The 9943-nt window shown below is 51.3% G+C and overlaps 1 long non-coding RNA gene across 1 annotated transcript; it reads right to left on the reverse strand.

Annotated features, from left to right (window-relative positions):
- Nucleotides 1-5982: 5982 nt before the first annotated feature.
- Nucleotides 5983-9710, reverse strand: LOC133373300 (uncharacterized). The gene is made up of 2 exons (XR_009759643.1): nucleotides 9433-9710; nucleotides 5983-7364 (listed from the first exon to the last, which is right to left on the reverse strand). It is a non-coding gene; the product is annotated as an uncharacterized LOC133373300 (long non-coding RNA).
- Nucleotides 9711-9943: the final 233 nt, after the last annotated feature.

Raw genomic sequence — 9943 nt, forward strand, 5'->3', positions numbered from 1 at the left:
TAGCAGAGAGTGTGGGAAAATAGCAAGCCACGGTTCTGCCAGCAGAAATGCTCCCACCAGGAAGGGCGCCTGCAGCCCTTCGCCCTGGACTCTGCCAAAGGCTCTCCCAGGATCAGGCTTCAGGAGAGGCAGAGGCAGCTCTGTTGTCCTCTGTCTTCCCCTCTTTTCTTGAGGGAGAGGGGGATGTGTTTTTTTCAATGATTGTCATGCAAATATCTTAGCTTGTTCAATGCAACTCCACATCCTTGCATCATGGAGCAAATCAGGTCAGGAGTGCAAGACTGGTGGATGCTTCCAGGTGACCTGTTTGTTGAGCATTCCATTCTAATTTGCACAAAGTTTGCAGGGAAGTTAGATGATGTTGGCTATTTATCGAACATCACTCTGATTGTTTGCAGGGAGGATAGGCAATGCTGTGCCAGACAGATGTTATCCCACATTTCCAGTGCGTCATTCATCACTTTTCTTATCACAAAAAGTCTGATATTTGGGGAAGTGGGTTTGTTGTGCAAGAATGCCAAATCAACCATAATTGCACAACCTGAATTTTCTGGTATGTTATTCTTGCTATTTTCTGGTGGGATTTAGTCTGGAAGGGCCCCCTGTCAGGAACATTCCCACCATCCTGTTTGGGGGCAGAGGAGGGAGGGGACCAGGTGTAGGGAATGGGCTAATCTGATTGCTGCGGAAGAGTAAGTGCTGGTGGGGGGGATATTCCCTAGATATGTTAGGAAAGCTTTGTGAGCAGGATTCAAATAATTGCTTGTGGATCTTTCCCAGATATCCTAGTTCTCAGCTTTAAAAGCAGGTTTTGTAGTTCTCAGCAGAAACGTGAAAGCAAAGGTGGTGGCATTTTTTGTGGTGCTCCTTCCCTGGGTTCCTTTGGCCCCCTTCTGGCCAGCTGGCTGACACAGCACAAGGCAAGCGCGCCCCCCCATCTTGTTTCAAATGAATGCCTCCTTCAGTGCTCCAAAGATGGATAAGGGCCATAATAATGCCATAGCCAAACTGTCTGTAAGAATAAAGCTGTTCTCTTCTATGACCCGGAGGCTGCTGCTTTGGCTTGCAGGAAATGTTTGTTGCATCAGAGATGATCCAGTTAATTTAGGTGCCTGAGGCAGAAAGAAAGGAAATAAAATCCAAATAGCCCTCCCCCCCAACAGTGAAAGAAAAGCACAACTAGTTCAGTCATTGACAACTTGCTGTCATGTAACAGTACCCCATACCCTGAGCCTGGGTTGGGGAGGAGCCAACCTGGTTGCAGGCCTGTTGTGTTGTCGGAACTGGTAGTGGGGGGGGGGCATGCCTGGATGTCGGGGATGGCTCCGCTCGTCTATTTCCCACAGTTTATATGCTGCCGTCTCACCAAAGTCTTGGGCTGGGTTACCATAACTGGATCACTGTTAAATAAGCAATAACAATGATCCATAAAATCTAAGAGGAACGCCTGATAAAAACAAGTAAGTCGCTAATTCTAAGCAAGAGTTCCAATTTAAAAAGCGAAATGTTATTAAAAGCCTAAGTGAACTGAGGAGACTTTGGCTGGCACCCAAGAGAGAGGCAGGCAACAGGACCGGGCGGGGGGGGGAATTGCACACTTTTTCCAGAAGTCAGATTTTGGGATGGAGTTTTATGGGGCCGCACGGAATTTTTTTTGGTGAGGGGGGTCTGGATATGACCCACAAGTTAGCCACTCCTGTTCCACGGTCTGGGCCCCACTAACGAACAAGGCCTTTTGCCAGCAGCTGCCTGCTTAAGCTCAAACAGTGGGGAGGTCACCCAGACAGGGGGCTCCAAAGAAGATTGTAAATGATGGGCTTGTTCATGTGGGAGAAATGCACAAACACAGCACCTTGGCAATCTGGACGCTGACAGAGCTCTTTAACATCATCCATGCATGATAGGTTCACAGCTGCCAAAGCCCAGTTAATAATTTAGTGGGTGCATTTTTATAAGCCAAGGAGGTGGGAAATGGGGTGGAGCTCAGGTATCTGACAAACCCAGAACGCGAGGAAGACCCATGGGGAGTATCGCTCAAGCCTGCATTATGTTCTTCAACTTTCGGAGGAAGAACATCATCCGCCATGAGGCCAGGCATCTCTCCACAGCCACAGATGGCAGGACATTTGCTGGTGTGGACTGACTGTCGAAAAGGTGCACATATCAAGGTCCTCAGCCTCTGATAAAACAGTTTGCTTGTGCCCAGCTGAAGCGTGAGAGATCTCTCTAGGCTATGAAGGGAAAAAACTTACTTTGCGGGACTGAATTAATTTGATTGATTGCTAAGGACTCTGAAGTGGCTCCCACCTGGCCTGGGTCAATGTGTCATCAAACTGTGGCAAAGAGGCAGAACAGCAACCTGGGGATGTGATGCCTTGCTCATGGAGCGGAGCAGAGGAAAGGCAACCCTGAACGGAAGGCTGAATGGTGCCCGGTGGCAACCGGTGCCCATTGGGACTGGCAGGGCGGACGGCAGAGCCAATTCCTCCTAGGCTCGTCCACCCATCCTCTGCCTCCCCCCCCCCGCTGAGCTCTACAAGGGGCAACAGTGAGGCTGCGGAAGAGGGAGATGGCAGGCAGGGCCACTGCTGGGGGCTTCTTCCCCTTGGGGCATCTTGTTGGCCCCTGTGAGAAGAGGATGCTGGACGAGGTGGGCCTCCCATTGGCCTGATCCAGCTGCTGCAGGGCGCTCCTTGGGGATGTAAGCAAGCAGGCTGGCAAATGGGGCTGGCTGCGGTTGGTGGGGCAAGTGCCCCTTTTGGCCCCTTGGAGCAGCATCCGCTGCCAGGGCCTGGTGTGAGATGTAAGCTGCTGAAGAGCCAAAGTGATGGGGCCACCACCTCGTCCTCGGGAACACCGGCGCCAAAAGCAACACAGTGGCATGTGCCTGTGGACCCAGAGCCGTCATCTGACTCACGAGTAAGGAGTCTCCTTGTGAGCAAGCGAATCCCTGAGCCACCAGCGGCTGTCTCAAAGGCCGGAGTCCACAAGGCCTCCCTCTCGAGCCTTCCAGTTGCTGGAAGCAAAACAGGTCTCTGGCTCTGAGTTCCCAGCCCTCGTCTTCCCCTCCTTGCTGAGGGTCCCGTGAGATTGACCGTGGCCTCTGGATCACGCTGTGGACCAAGACTGTTCCTCTCCGCTTGACCTTGGTTTATTTGGATTGTGCTGAGCCTACAACCCTGCCCTTGTTGGAGAGTGTTGAGCAAAGAGGCTTGTCTCTCCTGAGATTGGGACTCTGGTCCCTGAAGCACCCTCTGGAGTGTGACCCTTCCTGAGATGGGGTGGGGGTGGTTGTGGCCCTTTATATTTCTTCAAACAAGGGGCCCCTGGCAACGCAGCTGCAGGCCCTGAGGCTCTTGAACTGGCAGCCGTCAGTCGTGAATTAAAGCCAGTGTCACCAGGTAGGAACTGGGATCCTCCATGGTCCCTCAGTTGTCTAGCCAAGTGTGAAGCCAGGAAACTTTGTGCAGTCCTGGACGTTTGCATTCATCAGAGAGGAGCTGCTGGGAAACAGCGAGCCACCCGAAGCACAAGCATCGCACTGGAGTCTCTCCTTGGGGCGACGATGCCTTGGCTGGTCCTTGCAGGAAGACATGGCGGGCAAGGGCAGTGCCATGCCGGTCAGTCGGAGAGGCCGCAACTGTGGCACTAGACCAAGGCTTGCCCCAGTTTATGTCCTGCTGCTTCCCTGCGAGGGTCCCGTCCAGGCAGCCTCTGGAGGAGGAGGAGCGTTCAGGAAGTGCGAGCCCTGCATGGAATCGAAACATGCCCTGACCGAGTCAGAGGGCAGAGTTGACAGGCTGCTGTGAAATATCCGGGACATCTGCTGCCTGCTCTATAAGCAGTTACTGGTCCAGAAAAGGGCCTGTCCCCATATTCTATGAGCGCTACGTTTACTTAGGATTCTGTGGTGAGGAACTTGAGCAAAAGCTTTCTGAAAGTCCAAGAATTCAGTGTCTACCAGATCACCCCGTCCGCATGCCTGGCTAAGGTTAGTTAGAGAGGAGGACTTCCCTTTGTGGAAGCCATGCTGGTTGCTTGTCAAGCAAGACTTGTTCTTATATAAGCTTGGTGGTGTTCATCTTCAGTAATGCTTTCCACCAGTTTTCCCAAAACAAAGATTAAGCATCTCTGGTACTATATGGATGATCTTATCCAAAATAAGCTAAAGAAAATCCAAGAGGGACAGTGAAGCCATTCAGTTATTTGGGGGAATTAAAAAGCAAAGGGGCTGGGAGGCTATGAAGTGTGAAAGTGCCAGGCTGGTGCCTCTTGAACCCGCCTCCTGTTCTTGCTGGAGAATGGAGGGGCTCCAGCCAACGCGAATAAGAGCGGAGGGTTGGCCAGGATTGCCTGAGAGCAAAAGGATCAGCTGGTGGGTTCCCCTCAGCAATGCCTGGGTGGGTGAGTGGCTGGTTGTGGCACTCCTAGTGGGGAAGCAGGAAGATGAGCTCAGTGGCAGCCGGAGCCGGCAAACGGGAAGAAGCTGCTTCCTCCAGTTGAACATGTGTCCCGGTCTTCTGTGTGTGTGAGAGAGAGAGAGATTTTTTCTGTGGTCCCAGGAGCAGATTGTTCCTAAAAAGGCACTTGAAACACAACGGGCACAGCCCGGCCCTCCCCCTTGCTGCAGCTTTCTCTTTTTCCTTTTGAGAGACATGTTGGCTCTTTGGAGTGGGTTTAGGGCAGTCGCGCCCCCTCACCTGGTGCCCCCCAGCTGCTTTGGGCTGCAGCTTCCGCCAACTGGCTGGAGAACTTGGGCACTCTTATACCTGCAGCAGATAGTCAAATTGACACCTGTTCATTCACAAACAAAAATGAACGGCACCTGATTGAAGGCAGGAAAATTATAGCCCTCTGGAATCTGCCACCCAAACCCCCTGCTTTGCCTTGCTTTACAATCCGGGTGCTGCCCTACTGGCTGTGCTTCCCCAGATGCATCCTGGGTGCAAGGGTGGCATCCTGGGCCGAGAGTGAGACACACACCTAACAGCTTACATTTCAGCGTCTGGTGCACATTTCCACATCTCCCATTTGGAACATTGTTCATCTGTTTCTGGGAAAGAGCCAGCTCCTTTGTAAACAGGGATGGACGCCACAGTAAAGTGTCTTCAGTGGCGGTTTCTGGTTCTTCTGGAGTTCAGTCCACTTTAATGTTTGTACTGTAGCTAACAAAAATTTTGATAAAAGTGTAGAAAGCTGATGGACTTTTTCTTCTCCCCAGTATGAGCCTCTGATATCTGTTGCTGCTGCTGTTCCCATTTTACAGGTGCGGCTGATTGATAGGAACTTGCCCAGGCTCCCAATAAATCTGTAACGGAGCCTGGATTTGAAGAAAACAGGTAAAACTAGGATAGAAGAAACTGCCTTCTATCAGGCCAGACTATTTGCCCCTCTAGGAACCCCTCCCCCAGTATTGGCTACTCTGACAGGCAGCAGCTCTCCAAAATCTCCAGCAGAGATTGTTCCCATGGCCAATCCTTTTAACTAGAGATGCTGGAGCTGACTCTGAGACCTTGCAAAGCGCGGGCTCTAACGTTGGGGCTCTCCACCAAAGCTGCTTGCTCTGTTACTTTAGGGGGTAGAAAACACTTCACACACAGTCAGGATCCAGATGGAAGTTCTCCTGCACAAGCCTGACTGAAACGAAATTAAGCAGAGCGCCACATGAGCACAAGTATGCCCTTGCAAATCATCTGTTGATGACTGGATTATAGTGTGGATGCATCTTAAGAAGGAATATGAAGAATTTGAGATTACCAACAAAATCACCCCCAGAAATGTTCTGATCACTGATGGGCCCTAAGAAATTGCGTTTTTACTGGTCCTAAATTTGCTGAGAAATCATGGGCAAGGGTGCCCCCTGGTGTCTACAAAACTAGCAAGATTATTAGCAATTAACTGAAAACTGTTGGCCTCCCAGATGAATGTCCACCCAAAACTCTGCCAGAGAAGACCAAAGTTACAGCCCAAAGAGGAAGTATATTTATTTTTAGCTCATTTTTATTTTAATTTGCTTTTGACTTTATGGTTGCTGCTTATAAGCCACTTTTCATGCATGTTAGGAAGAATGCTTTGCGGAGCCTTATGGGCACAAAAGGATCCCCGCTTTCCTTTTGGGGCATGCAGGGCAGCGGCAGGGTTGTGGGGAGCTGCTGTAGGTCCCTGGCTGTAAAGGGCCTTCCAGGTGACCTGTCTGTTGTGCATCCATCCTGAGTGGCTTGCACGACGTTTGTGGGGAGGTGAAATGGCATTGCCTCAAGCAACTGTTATCCATGCTGCTGTGTCTCTGGGCGTAACAGCTTGCCATCTGCAAGAAGAAAAATGCTTCCTGCAGCTGGAGCTGGAGCGGGGCCCTTCCTGTGCCCAGAAACTCCTTTGCGGCATCTTTCCAGCTACGGCAGATGTGTTAATGCTACTCGGGGGAGGAAGAGGGCATGTGTGGCAGTATAACGGGATCGTAATCATCACAGCCCTTGAGGCAGCGTGGTTCAGCCCTGACTGAGGCAGGCCAGCTGTTTGTATGGACAAAGGGAAACGTGTCGCTGTTGTTTCCAAAAGTGGCTCACGGGGGCTGGGGAAAGTGGAAATGATTTGTAACATAATGAGGGACAAAACAGTCATGGCAGGGTGTCAGACTCGTTCTTGGGGGGGGAGGGGAGATGGAATCCAGATGGAATCACAGTCTTGGGGTTAAATATTTCTTAATTAACTCTTGCCAGGCACCCAGTGTTGTATAGTCCTGTCCTCCCCCCCAGCATGTGTTTGCGTGGTGGTGAAGGCTGGGTATCTTTCATCAATGGCTACTGGCCACGATGGCTATGTTTGCCCTCCACTATTGGAGGCAGGGTGCCCTGAACGCCAGGTGCTGGGAATCTGAAGGGCAGAGTACGGCGGTTGTGTCCAGGTCCTGGCTGTGAGCTTCCCAGAAGAGACATCTGTTTGGCTGCTGTGAGAAGAGGAGGATGGGCTGGATGGGACCACCGTGGCCTGATCCACCTTCAGGCTCTCCGCAGATGTTCTTGGTGGCGCCATTCCTGAACAGGGTCAGTCCCAGCAGCGGCTGCTGCACATGATCTGTTTTCCCTGCGACGGCGGCTCCCAATTCCCACCACCACCACGGCCCTCTTGAAAATTGCTGAGGGGTCTGGTGGACCATTTAATTGTGTTCTGCCTGTTGCAGCAGCTGTAATGTGTGATTTTTCATTGACTCAGGATTCACCTTCTTCATTCTAGCCTCCAGTCACTGTCTGCGCTGCTCCCCTCTCCACTCCTTCAGGCGCCTCTTGCTGACGGTTTCCTTGTGCAGGGAAGAGGCTCACTGGATCTCTGGCCAGCACTTCAGCAAAAGCACCAGCTAATCCCCCCTGGAATAAAATGACCCTGATAATGCTTAGGTGAAAAGAAAGCTGTAACTTGAAGCAGGAAATCCCGCAGCCATCTAGACAAGCACAATTAGGCCCAAAAGCTAAACACCAGCCTCTGCTGATGGCTGTAAAACCCCAGTGAAGTTCTCATAAATGTATCCATTTCCCTGTTGAAAAGGATTAAGTTCTCAGCAGTCCCATCTCTCTGAGAGTCAGCAGGGCTGGCTCTACCATTAGACAGTGAGTCAGGCGGCAGATGCTGGGAGGGGGGTCAGCTGTTCCTACTGAGCCCCCCCCCCCCGGCTGTTCCCTTCTGTTGCCACATAGCTCTCATCTGGCCTACTGTTCCTAGCGCTCCCGTCATCCAGCTTCAGCCCTGTAGAGAGAGCTCCTGGCTCCGCTGTGACCCCGGCTGGATTCCAGAAAGGGGGCAAACACACAAGCCTCTCTGGGAGACCACATGGCATTAAGTGGTTGATGGGGCACGGCTTCCTCCTGCCCTGTGGGCATGGTGCTCCTTTGCAAACAGGAGGAACCACACCCAGTTTTTTTGGAGCGCCATCAGGAGTCCAGGACTCTGACCATTTGGTTTCATGTCCTTCTGAGAGATGGAGAGGGTGTGTGTGAGAGGCAGACCTGTGCCCTTCTCCAAGGAATGGCAGAGGGAAGGTGGCGGCAGTGGCACATGTGCTCCGTGTGACAACCAGCAAGGCCTGCGAGAGGCTGAGCAAGGGCTTCCTCCGTCAGGGACATCCAGCCTGCTGCCTCCAGACCTTCCCTCCTGCCTTGCCTGCTTTGTGTTTCAGCAGCAGGTTTGAGTCTGGGATGTTTTCCCGGGCTCGGCCTGGATCCGGGATTAGTTCTGTAGTTATTTGCAAGCCAGGTCTCTGAGAACCCAGCGAGAGGTCACCTGGGACAGCCACGATCGCATCTCTGGACAGCCGGGCCAGGGGCGGGGGCTCTGATCAGGGCTGCGGATGTGGCAGAGTGAGCGTAACTCTTCCTGCCGGCTAGTGGGATTTTTCTACTTCTTCAAAAGAGGGACCAGGGAGCTGCCTTCTACTGAGACAGACCGTAGGTCCATTCTAGCTCAGTATTGCCTGCACTGACTGGCAGCAGTGGCTCTCCGGGGCTTCAGGAGGGAGCCCCTCCCAGCCCTACCTGGAGATGCTGCTGTTGGGGATTGAGCCAGGACCTCTGCGTGCAAGGCAGGGGCTCCACCGCTGAGCAAAGGGTCTTGAAGTTACAGGAACTTTACACAAAGGCTAAAATGCCATTGTTGTTAATTTAAGATACTCATATGCTACAAGTGCCACAAAGGCAAGAAACTGTTATTGAAATTACAATGCAAACCTTAAAATTAGCCTTAAAAACATTCATACAAACCAATTAACCAAACTTGGTACCCAAAAGCCCCTTGCAATGGGAAAAAAGTTTTCACTGACTCCCTAGCAACTCCTAAAATGAGATTAGCAGGCCTGCCTAGGGAAGGAGTTCTGCAGTTGTGGTGCCACCAGCAAGAAAGACCTGCTTCAGGACATCACTGGGGTGACCTCCAAAGGCGATGGAGGCATGCGCTGACCAATGCATTGGCTGACCTTGCACGAGGACACTACGCCTTTTCTGCACTCTGCCCACAGCATTTTGATGCCTGAGGAAGAAAATCCAAACTGTTCTTGTTCACCAAGTAGTCAACAATGCACTGCCTTTTAATGGGACCTCCACATCTGTCACTTGGGAGGGGCCATCTTGTGGGTGGTCCAAGCGCCATATCCAGGCAAAATGCCTTTTCTTCCCTCTCTGGAGTGCAGCAAGTTGCACACATTTTTGGCACAAGGTGATTGTGCTTTCTGAGCCACAGTTACATTTTGTACTTGGGTAATGTTTGCTGGCTGGATGATTCCTCCCCCCTAAAAAACAACAACAACACGGCACTGTCCTGTAAGAATGACTAATTTTTGGTCTGACTTTCATGATCTGATGGCCTTGTAGCAAACTAGGGGAGATTCTCTGTGCTGAGGTAGGGGCTCTACTGTGTGTAAAGGAAATATATATATTTAAAAATCACCTTCATTCTTCCACACAGGATATTCTTTTCAGATTCTTCATCTTAATGGCTAGAATTCCACTACTCCTCCTTATGCACGTCCTGTAGTTTGCTTTGCAAACAAATAAGCCATCAGAGGAGATGTTGCTGAAAGTTGAAGCTAAGAATAGAAAAGGAACTTGAAGAGGAGAGTTCAGCTATGTGACCCCCGTCAGGAGCTGGACTCCAAAGCAAGACCAGTGCTTGGCCTTTCCTTCCTCCTGCCCTTGAGTGTGCAGCGTGTACAGAGCGCGGGGAATGACTCTCGGAGCACAGGAAGGCTCTCAAGGTCTGTTCCCAGCCTGAGAACCACACTCAGAAATGCTTTTATTATGGAAACGGTCCTCAGGACAAGAATTTGCCATTAATAACTATATAACTAAGACTGCAATCCTGTCCAGGCTTCCCAGGGAGAAAGTCCCACCGAAATCAGTGAGCAGCTTGAATTCCTAAGAAGATTTGGTTTGGCTAATATGTTGGGTCACCTTTATTA

This window comes from Rhineura floridana, chromosome 19 (assembly GCF_030035675.1).
Source record: "Rhineura floridana isolate rRhiFlo1 chromosome 19, rRhiFlo1.hap2, whole genome shotgun sequence".
Lineage (NCBI taxonomy): Eukaryota > Metazoa > Chordata > Lepidosauria > Squamata > Rhineuridae > Rhineura > Rhineura floridana.